Raw genomic sequence first — 11,609 nt, 5'->3', positions numbered from 1 at the left:
GGGTGTGCTGAGTTTTGGGAACAACTAGTAGTTCAGTTTAGCTGGAACAGACAACATGCTAAAACCTGATGCATAAGGGCTTTCAGTGAAAAACTAAGAAACTGTAGTTTATTTTAGAGGTCACAGGGAACCATTGAAGGTTGAACAAGAGAGTGATGTGGTCAGACGTGTACCTTATGAAGATGACTTTGGCATTAAATGAACTATGAAGAGGAGAGTGATACCTGAAGGCAATAATATCTGTCTGGAGTGGGGAGCAAGTAGAGAGGAGGAAAAGAGGGTAGGGCTATTTGATTTTTGTCAACCTAAGAAGTAGCTAGGAACTCCTCCTATGTTGACTTTTGTACTTAGGTGATAAGAAGTTTTGTCAACAGCTTGAACCTCAATTCTTTGGACCAACTAAATCTGGAAGATTACTTCACTATCTTAGAAAAGGGGAAAAAAACTAGTTTAGTCTTCAATGGGCTCCTCTAGCAGTCCTCATTTCTCCCCTGAACTTCAGTTCTGCACTATCACTAGCTATTGTTCTTTTTTTGGTGGTGGGGATGGGGCTTAATAATTTTATTTTGGTAGATAGTATTTTATTTTTCCAAATATATGTAAAAATAGTTTTTATTCTTCTAGGCTAGTACTGTTAGGAAGCTCTAGGAGCATTTGTGAAAAGTTTCCACTTTTTCCAGACTGAAAAGGTCACCTAGGGTCTTTGGGGACCACCCTGATGGAGTCTCTCAACTTACCCTTCACTAGAAGTCTCAGTGAAAAAGAGATTTTAAAATAAGATTTTGAATTTTAATTTTTTCACCCTCTCCCAAAGACAACAAGCAATCTAATACAATGCCAGTTATTCTTAAAATAAAACATTTCTTGGTGGTAAGGTCCTAAAGGTCTTCAAGAACAGAAGTGTCAGACCTGAAGCCCATTCATTTCTGAGTGTCAGATTAAAATTTAATTGAGGGGTGGCTAGGTGGCACAGTGATAGAGCAATGGCCCTGGAGTCAGGAGTACCTGAGTTCAAATCCGACCTCAGACACTTAATAATTACCTAGCTGTGTGGCCTTGGGCAAGCCACTTAACCCATTGCCTTTCAAAAACCTAAAAAAAAAACCCCTTAATTGAGAGATATTTAAAAAAACAAAAATACAATAGAATATAATTTTAATATATGTTTTTCTAAATCAATATGTGGCCTGCATGGATTCTTATGTACTATTTAGTGGTCCCCTTTTCTATTAGAGTCTGATGCCACTAATTTAGATAATTAAATGGCCTTAGGGTCTAGATAATTATGAACTTGAGAATGTGAGAAGCTTGTCACAGACAGCACAGGAGGAGAAAAAGAAAAATAGAAAGATAACAATAGGAATAAGTAATATAACAGTTTTTTTTTTTTAAGGAATAAGACAATGTGGAGAAGAAAGAAATTCCAGACTTATTTTTCCCCTTTTTGAAGGGCTCAGTCCAAGAACTCAACAGGCTGGTTCACCTGGTAGATGATACCAAATCTTTGCAGTTCATAGTGCTCAGGCCACCTAATGTAAATAGTGATGAGCAGAAACAGGAAGGTTACAGTGTAGATGAGGCCACTTTCATCATAGTCACTATTCCTCATTATGTGTCAAGTCATTTGAAGTAAAGTGACTAAGAGGTTATTATCCTCCTTCATAAAAGCTTTTCTAGTTCCAGGGTCAATACTTTCTCAAAACTACTCCCAATTAATAATCTTTCACCTAGCAGAAATGATATTTCTGTCCCTAGAAGTCCTATTGGGAGAAGATATCAAACTGTTGTCCCTTTAGAATACTCTGCTGAAGTACTGTATCTCCCCCCCCAATCAAATGAGATAATATTTATAAAGCACTTATCATAGTATCCATCACATAAATGCTTGCTCCTTTTTCCCCTTCTACAAGTATAGTCAATTTCTTATTTATCATCATGAGGGTTTGTGACACTACCCATTCATTGTCTATTCATTTCATTTTCACCAAGACCCCTCCTTCAAGGGCTTACTCTGCTGTTGTTGGGACCTGTGCAACTACTGGAGACCAAACCACTTCTTTTTGCCATAGGGATTGGCAACACTGCCCACTGCTGTTGAAACACATGACTGTTACCATTGCTTCTCTTGTGCCAGGTTAAGCACTATTGCAGGAGCTGCAGTTGCTTCACTAAGCTGAGACACAAAGGTATTTGCTGTCCACCCTCTATGACAGGGCCAGAGAGCTATCTCTGTGCTCAGGCAGAGGTAAAAAACAGTTGAGGATACAAGAGCCTCATCTAGGCCAATATTGTTAGGAAGCTCTAGGAGCATTTGTGAAAAGTTTCCACTTTTTCCAGATTGAGAAGGTCACCCAGGGTCTGTGGGGATCACCCTGAAGGAGTCTCTCAACTTACCCTTCCCTAGAAGTCTCCGTGAAAAAGAGAATTACCATTCTGGAGCAAGAATGAAAGCTGACTTTTCTTTTAAACGGAGATAGATCCTGTCCCAACCTCTGCAAATCAAATGGGGGTACATTTGACACATTTTTCCATACCCGCCAAACCATAATCCTCTCTTGGGTCTTACAAAAACTTGCACTATTTTTCCAAGAACTCCTTCTTAGGTTTTACATAAAAGACTTTTTTTTTTAACCATAAAAGACTCTTAAAAAATCTATTCAGAGAAAATTCTTTGACAATCTCAAAATTCCAGTCTTTAAGAAGGTCCGAATCCTACCATCTCTGAAATCATTATCATTCCTAATGCAAAAGTTATACAAATTCAATCTGATTCTTAAAGTGCTTAAAGAACAAAGTTCTAAAAGATGCAGAGAATATTCACAGCTGTCTCTAATCAGTTAACTTTATTATCCTTCTATAAGAAGCCTGGAGTTATGCTAAATGTTGGGCATACAAAGGCAAAAGACAATTCCTGCTCTCAAAGACACAGTCTATTAGAAGGGACAACAATGCAAACAGTGTACAAACAAGATATAGACAGGATAAATTAAATAAATTAGGCAGCTCCTGCAATAGTGCTTAACCTGGCATAAGGGAAGGGACTAAGAAAGACTGTTGCAGAAAGTGGGGTTTTAACTGCTAGGTGTAGTCCTTGGTGCTGAATGCCCTTATACAATTTACATTTTAATCCCTTCCAAATGAATGTAGAATGAGCCCCACCAGAAGTTCTGCCAGGACCACAGCAGGTAAATAAAATGTGCTAAGCTGCTGTATCCCTCATGGCTCACTCTTCTCTACAATCATCCTTTTTCCACACAGTTACCAAATGAACATTCCTATAAAATATAATCAAATCATGTCACTACCCTAAACGAAAGTGGCCTTGGTGCTTCTTGATTGATCCATGACTCAATTCATCCAAGGCTACATAAGACTTTCTGATTCACCACCACCCTCAGCTGTTAGTGTTTCTCTCCTTCCCCAAATGACTTTGCATTTACTTTGTTTATAATTGATATTTCTTTATTTATGCACACATTGTTTTGTTTTTGGAGTTTTTTTTTTTTTTTTATGTTTTTGCAAGGCAAATGGGGTTAAGTGGCTTGCTCAAGGCCACACAGCTAGGTAATTATTGTGTATGAGGTCAGATTTGAACTCAGGGACTCCTGACTCCAGGGCCGGTGCTGCGCCACCTAGTTGCTCAACATTGTTTCTTAACAGTAAAATACAAGCACTTCGCTGGCAGACTTTTCATTTTTTATCTTTTTATCTCTAGAACTCTAGCACAGAACATAGTAGGTACTTAATAAATGCCTATTGTATTAAATTAAAATTGAATCTGAGAGGTTATATAGGTCGAAAATGTAAATAGATTTTTAAAAGGTTCATATTGGTTAATAGAGGATAGCTCGATAATGAGTCATTAAAGTTATGCTCAGGACACATTATAACCCATAAGGATGATATAACAGAATCTCTGAATATTTAAAGTGGAAGAGACTTTATAGATCATTTAGCACAGGGGTTCTAAATCTGGGATCTACCTGAAGATCTATGGTTAGAATACAGGAAGATTGTGAACTTGAGGGAAAAAATAATCTCTCATAAATCATTCCTTCATACAACATTCAGAAATAGATCACTGGACTAAATGGACCATGTAGCTGACTCAGTGTGCCATTTCTGAGGTTCTTATGACATAATAGAAGGACCCTTTTAGCTTTGATCCTATATAGGGAACCAACTAACTGACTCAGTGACCCTTTTTCCTCTTCTATGCTCATCGTGCCTGGCATCCCTTCCATCTCTGTTAAGGTTAGAAGGCTGCATGTGTTACTCTATTCTTCCCTGACACACCTCCTCCCACCCCACTCAGTCACAGAGGGAGAATCAGAGCAGCGTGAAGTGACACTTTGCCCTGTGTCATCCAATGAGTCACCGGCACAGTTGGGAATGCTCCCAAGATTCCGGCTTGTCTTGTCTAGTGCTATTTGCCCTAGATTACTGCCCTCCTATAGTAGAGGCTATTAACATTTAATTGGGCTTCTGGGACACACAGCAAATGATGGGAGAGGAAGGCAGAAAGATACTTGCAGAAAATGTGGAACACTTGATCCCTAATGATGAGAGTTTAAAATGATGGTCAGACCATCCTGCATTATATCATCTTAATATTAATATCACATTTATTCAGTGACTAGTGTAAGCAGAGCACTGTGCTAAGCAAGAGGAGAGATGAAAAAGTTAGCTAAGAATCAATACCTATCTGTGTAGACTTTGCAGTGTAGGACAGAATTAGACATAAAACACAGATAGCTATAATTTACAACATAACATGATTGGAGAATTAGGAAACAATGCTGTGTGAGGTCTAAGAGGGAATGTATATTGTTGTTTTTTGTTTTTTGGGTTTTTTTTTAACTAATTGAGGGATGGTAGAGGTGGGAATCAGGGAAAGATTTGTTGAGGTGGCACATGTCAGAAAATTCTCTTCCATCTCTTTTCCTTCTCCTCCCACCACCAAAAGATGGAAAGTGGGAGCTAGAGAAACTATCCAGCATCATTCAAATAGCTGTTTTCAATTTCCTTATTGTTCTCTATTGTTGATCTTGCTCTATTTCTCTTCTCTTTACTCCCATATACACTGTCTCCCCTTATCCCTCATCCTAATTCCTCCCTTTGTTCATGGAACATTCTGCCCTTCCATTTTGTTCTATTTTCCCAGATTGAAATACTAAGGGTTATGTAATCAGTGTGATAGTCCAAAGACAGTCTCAGGTAAAATATCAGTTGTGATAACCTAACTTCTATCTTCTTACCTTCCAGAAAAGAATGCTTGGGTGACCCTCGCAGATTAGCAGAGTGAGGATCGATGGTATTGGGAATAATAGGGCAGAGAAAAAGACAAGAGTGGAGAAGAGAATCCCTGGATTTGGGATGGGGAGTAGGTAGGAGGGAATAGGCTTAAAGATAAAGGGTGGAAGGAAAGGATTCTAATTCACAGTATTAAACAATGGGAAATAGAAAAGAGAACCATTTATGAATGGTGTTGTAGGGGGAAGGAATAGTGAAAGAAAAGGATACTCTTTGGTAGGATTGAGTTCTATAAAGCAGAAGATAGAACTATAAAATACTATTCACTTGGACAATTCTAATTCTTCAAAGATACAAAATGGCAAAAGTTCAGTTTTGTTCAATGACAAAAGATGGTTCAATTGGTTCAGTCTTGATTGTATAGGTACCATTACTTTGGCCTAAACTTTGCCATTCTATTGTTTTTTCATCTTCCTATTGTCATGAACATAAAGTTCTAGCAGGGAATTTTCAGTTATTCAAGTAAATGAGTAGATTGTGGTAAAAGAGACAAAAGTTCATTGGTTGCCTCTTACTTGGATAGAACTTTGAACTCTGTATCATATTCCTGGGTGAAGAGATATATCTATATGCTAAGTTGTACCTTTCCCTATCCCTTCCCCTGTCTAAAATTTTGAATTTAGGAATATTGAAACCAAGACAACAGAAGAGGTCTTTAAGAATCTTTGAGACTTCAGGTTAGAGTCCTGTCTAGAAGGTGGCAGATAAGATCTTTAGAGGGACCTATGTACCCTAGGATTCTTTTTTGTTTACAGCATGAACATAAATATTTTTAATATGATGATGAATGGAATTATGCTAGCGCTAATCAATTAATGTTAAATCAGTCAATAAACATTTATAAAGGGCTTATTATGTGTCTACTCTAAACCTGGAGGAACAAAGAAGGATCCATGCTTTCAACAAACTCACAGTCTAATGGGGGGGGGGTGTGTTGGGACTGGAATCTAAACACATTCATCCTCTATCTTTTGAAGCTTATGTAAGGAGTGATGGATACCAGATTTGTAGTTATCAAACTGATGAACAATGGATAGCCTAAACAACAGGTTCATGTTAATAATAACATTATGTGGTACAGTGGAAAGTTCATTGCATTTGGATCTGGATTTGAATTCTCACTCTGCTGCTTACTATCTCTGAGTTCATTAGGTGAGTGGTATTAAAGTCATATTACCCTGAAAATCCACAAATTAACATTATCTATAGTGTTCTGTATTTTTATTTATTTATTTATTTATTTTTTGATGACATTTTAAAGTGTTTTGGAGTGTTTTTAAGGCTCATGGCCATATGCTGCAACCACCTGAAATTGATACTTCTGTATTAGACTAAGAGCTCCTTGAAAAGAGAAAATTATCTTATGCCTTTCTTTGCCTCCCAGGACTTAGTACAGTGTGTCTGGCACATATTGTTGCTGTTGTTCAGTCATTTCAGTCCTATCTGATTCCAAGTGACCCCATTTGAAGTTTTCTTGGCAAAGACACCGGAGTGGTTTTAATAAGTCCTTCTCCGAGTCAATTTACAGATGAAGAACTGAGGTAAGCCGGGTTTTAAGTGACTTGCCCAGGGTCACACAGCTAGTCAATGTCTAATTCAGGACTCCTGTCCTGATACTCTCTATCCACTCGGCCACCTAAAGCCCTAACTAAATGCTGCTGATTTGACTGGGGCCCGCCCGCTTCTCCTCTCTGGGCCTCAGTTTCATTATTTATAAAAATAAAGGTTTGGATTAGATTTTCCTCTAGAGTCCTTTCCAGTTCTAACCATCCATGTTGGCATTTTTATGTCCACAATCCGTGTTGGCATTTTTATGTCCACTCTGGCGAGTGAGGCCAGTCTTGGAAAACGACGGGCATGAAGCGGGGCCAGGGTCCCGCAGGCCGAGGGCGGCCCGGGGGGCAGCCGGGCTCCGTTGTGCCAGATGCCACGTGGAGGCTCAGCAAGGCCGACTGGGGCCGCAGTGGCCCTAACTTCCCTCCTGGGGGGTTGGGTCTAATTTCTATTTGAAGAAATCATTCCTTTATTCACTCTGTCTCTTCTAATCACCCTTCTCCATCGACTCCATCCCTTTCCTCCCCCCTCAGTCCAGCATCATTCTCTGCTACTCTTCATCATCATCATCATCCCCATCATCATCCTCCTCTCCTTTTTCTCTCTTTTCCCCCAGTCCTCAGACGCAGAACCCCTTCCCTTGGCCCTAAACTTGTTTCGCTGACGGGCCCTCATCCGATCATCTCCTTAAAATAAAACTCCCCGTCTTTCGCCCGAGCCCTGTCCCTTTAAGGCAAGGAAGCTCCGTGAACATTCGGGCAGCTTCTCTTTCTCCCGTCCCTACGGCGCGCTGACGTCACCCTTCCGGGAAGCGGCTGACGTCAGCCCGTTCTCGGCCGGGGAGGCTCGGCCGGGAGGGGGCGGGGCTGGCGAGGGGCGGGGACGCGCGCGCGCCCGGCGTGAGGTCAGCGCGCCGCGGGCGCGCGCCGGCGTTGCTAATTTTAGAAGCGGAGCCTGGGTCGGCTGAGGTAATGGGGGCGGGGTGAAGGAGGGGGAGGGGAGGGCTTCTGGAGGCCGGCCCCCCGCTTCCCCCCGGCCTTTTCTGTCTCCTGGGGTCCGGGAGGAGTGCAGTGAGTTGTGGCCTGCTTGATTCCTGGATAGACGGGGGGCGGCGAGGGCCGGGCCCCCTGCGACCCCCGAGGACCCTCGGAATGGGCCTCCCTTGGAGGAGGGGGGTCCCCGGGTGGGTGTGGGGACTTCGAAGGAAAAGGGGCGGGTCTGGGGGGATGGGAAGGCTCGGGGACGGAGTTGTGCCCCCGGCGCCCTTGACCGTGGACGTCATTGTCATTGACCACTGAAATGTACCAACTACTTAAATAACCTTCTGGGGGGCCCTTAGGTGCCACCAAAGGGCTGCTGGGGTCTGTAAAGCTGGGTCTGGGGGTGCCGGGGCCGGGGGTCCTCCCCTCTAGAGAGGAAACGGGGTGGGTTATGTTGCTGGGGAGGCCCGGCGATGAATATGTGGGGTTCAGAATGAAGAAATGAAACTTCTCTTTCCGCACAATGCATTGGGGATACAAATAGGAAAATAAAACAGCCGATGCCCAAGGGCTTTGTTCCTGCACAACCATTTTCCGTATGAAAATGATATGTACCACCATATAAAAAAATTATACATCACAGAAATTATTGATCATGAAGATAATTTCAACATCTTTAGAAAGTTTCAGCCGCAAGTGAAATGGTTCTCAAGTCCTTAAGTCTCCCAGTCCTACAAAGATGATAATGCCTAATGGCATTTGCACTGATGAACTATTGGATAGTGCCAAGGACTTTGGAGTAGTCTTAGGAATATAGAGAGAAAGTAGTAGTGATTGGGTGTCTAAAATGAGGTTAGCTCCAATGGATAGTAGAAAGTGGTGATATGGGAAAGCTGTAAGCTCCCTGAGGGCAGAGTCCTCTTTAATTAATGTGGTATCCAGGTCTTTTCCTGGTTGATTAATTAGGAAATAAGAATGTGTGTATCGTGCATGAGGAGCCAAAATAGGGCCTCAGGAATAAAACCAGATTCTGGACCAAAAACTGAAGTGAATTACTGTTAAATAATGCCCTTCCCTGACCTTCCAGTAAGGAGATAAAGACTTAACTAGAGGAATGCAGGGCTGAGATACCTTAGAAAACTGACACCTCCGCTTAAAATTTTTTTTTGTCTATAAAGATGCTCCATCAGTGTTAGATGAATTACAAATTTGACTTTGCTGTGTTGTCTGCCATGTCACAGTGACCTGCATTCTGTTCTTGGTATGATCTCAGATTTCACAGTCACTGCCTACTGGAGTGGCTTATAAGAAGCAGGTCAGAAAGTATGTACTCAAAGTCCCTTACATAAAAAATGATAAACTGCAAATTATTGATGATGAAGATAACAGTAGCAGAAAACATCAAGAAATTTAACTGAAATGTTTTGTTGATAGTTGTGTTCTTCCTCTCATATCCCTGGAAATCTAGAAATCTAGATTTCTAGTTTTTTTATTTTTCCTTAAAAGTTGCTAAAAATGACTGAGGGAAAAATATTTGCTGTAGGATGGAGTACATAGACATGGATGACTAATGAAGCCCTTTAAATCTGTATTTAGAACTTTTTCAAAATATTATAATGATTTTTACAAATGAGAGATTTTGTCTTTATCTGTGTTATTGGTTGAATTGAAATGAAATAAGATAGCCTGTTCTTAATTCACTGAATGCAGAAAAAAGGTAGGAAACAAAATTTTTAAGAAGTCGAAAACTTCATTTGTCTAGTACAGACCCTAATAGGATGATTGGGGTCTAAAAACAAATTATTTTTATTTTTGAGTAGTTGGCCTACTAGACAAATTGTATAGTTACAGGCTGGGTTAATATTGACTTGCCACATGTCTAAAAATCTAATTTTCAATTATTAATAGTTTTATGATATGTAAGAATTAGAAATCTCTTTTTAAACCCATGTATAGGATTTTTTTTTATTGTAAAAGTAATTGTACATTTGTTTCAAGTTAGACAAATCCAATCATTACTTCTGCTTACTTGGTGAGGGATCTAGATTGATCAGGTGTGAATGGTAAATCATATTCTCAAAGTGAGCCAATTTTTGTATGTATTTTTTTGGGGGGTGAGGCAGTGGGGTTAAGTGACTTGCTCAAGGTCACCCAGCTAGGTAACTATTAAGTGTCTGAGGTCGAATTTGAACTCAGGTCCTCCTGACTCCAGGGCAGTCCACTGTGCCACCTAGTTGCTCCACTGTATGTATTTTTATTGTATGTTGCAAATAGGAATATTAACATAAATTTTGTCAGATCAGTAATCATGAATTTATGTTTAAGTTTGTTATCCTTGAAACTTAATTTTTGTCCTGAAAAACATTTTAAAATCAATCATATATAAGGTTATATAAAAGTGATATAAAACTTAAATTTTCATTTGGGAATTTGTATATTACTTTAGAGATTTGTGATTTTTAGTTGTAGGTACTCTGTCCAACAGGGACCATAACCTATCCATTACTTAGGAGACTTTGAAAATTTCTTTGGCAGGAAAATTCATCCATCTCCCTGTCACCAGCCTGGTAGTGAGCCTTTCTAAATTTAGCTGGTTTTGTCCTGAAACAAAGACATAGACTATCTCCTGGTGTACTTGAAACCATTCCAACTTGGTAGAACTTTCCAGGGCTTTTTTTTTTTTCATAACATAAACTTTGAGAACTCTAGGGTCACTTTCATTGTCAGGCATTATATGTTTAGCATAAAAGATGTAGATAATCATAAAAATCCATTATATTCAATCAATAACCATTTATTACATTTGCCAGACAGTGTGCTAAGCCCTGGGAAGACAAAATATAAATAAAAATTTTTGCCCTCAAGGAGCTTACCTTCTAATGAGGGATATGTACAAGCATATGGTGAATAGAAGGTAGTTTTAGGATAAGGTGCTCTAGCAGTTTAAAAGACTAGGTAAGGCCTCATGAAGAAAGTGGTGCTTGAGTCAAGAAGCAGGTATTTAAGTGCTTCCTTCAGAAGTGAGGAGAGACATGCCAGTACAAAGGCACAGAGATGAGAGATGGAATGTGTGTGGAACAAATAAATAGTAGGCCTAGTCTGGTGTGGATAGACCATAGTGCAAGGAGAGGAATAAAGTATAAGATGGGAAGGGCAGGTTTTAAAGACCAGTAAAAGCCCAACAGGAGTTTACATTTGATCCTTGAGGCAAGAGAGAACAATTGGAGTTTGTAATAAGGGAAGAGAAAACTGACAACCAGATCTGCTTCAGGAAAATTATTTTGGTGGTTAGAGAGAAGATAAATTATAGTGGGAAAAGACTTAAGACAAGGAGATCAAAGAGGAGATTATTGCAGTGGTTAGGAGAGCCTGAACTAAGTGGTGGCTGTGTGAATAGATGGGAGAGATGTCATGCCCTAGGACAAGCTTTGACAATTGATTAGAGATGTGAGATGAGTGAAATTGAGGAATTGAGAATGATGTGAGATTTTGAGCCTGGGTGATTGGATGAGTAGTGGTGCCCTTGACATTGATACGAAGTATTGGAAAACAAATGGATTTGGAAGGAGAGATAAATTCTTTTGGACTTATTGATTATAAGATTTTTCCAGAACATCCAACTTGAAATGTCTAGTAGTATTTGATGATGAGGGACTAGACTAGGGTTGAATTAGATCTGGAAGTCATCTGCATAGAGGTGCTAATTAAATCTAATTTCCTAAAAAAAAGTCAACTAATGTGTCTTCTATGAGAATTATTTGA

The sequence above is a fragment of the Macrotis lagotis genome, chromosome 2 (genome assembly GCF_037893015.1).
Source record: "Macrotis lagotis isolate mMagLag1 chromosome 2, bilby.v1.9.chrom.fasta, whole genome shotgun sequence".
NCBI lineage: Eukaryota > Metazoa > Chordata > Mammalia > Peramelemorphia > Peramelidae > Macrotis > Macrotis lagotis.
Note: the sequence above shows the minus strand (reverse complement) of the source record.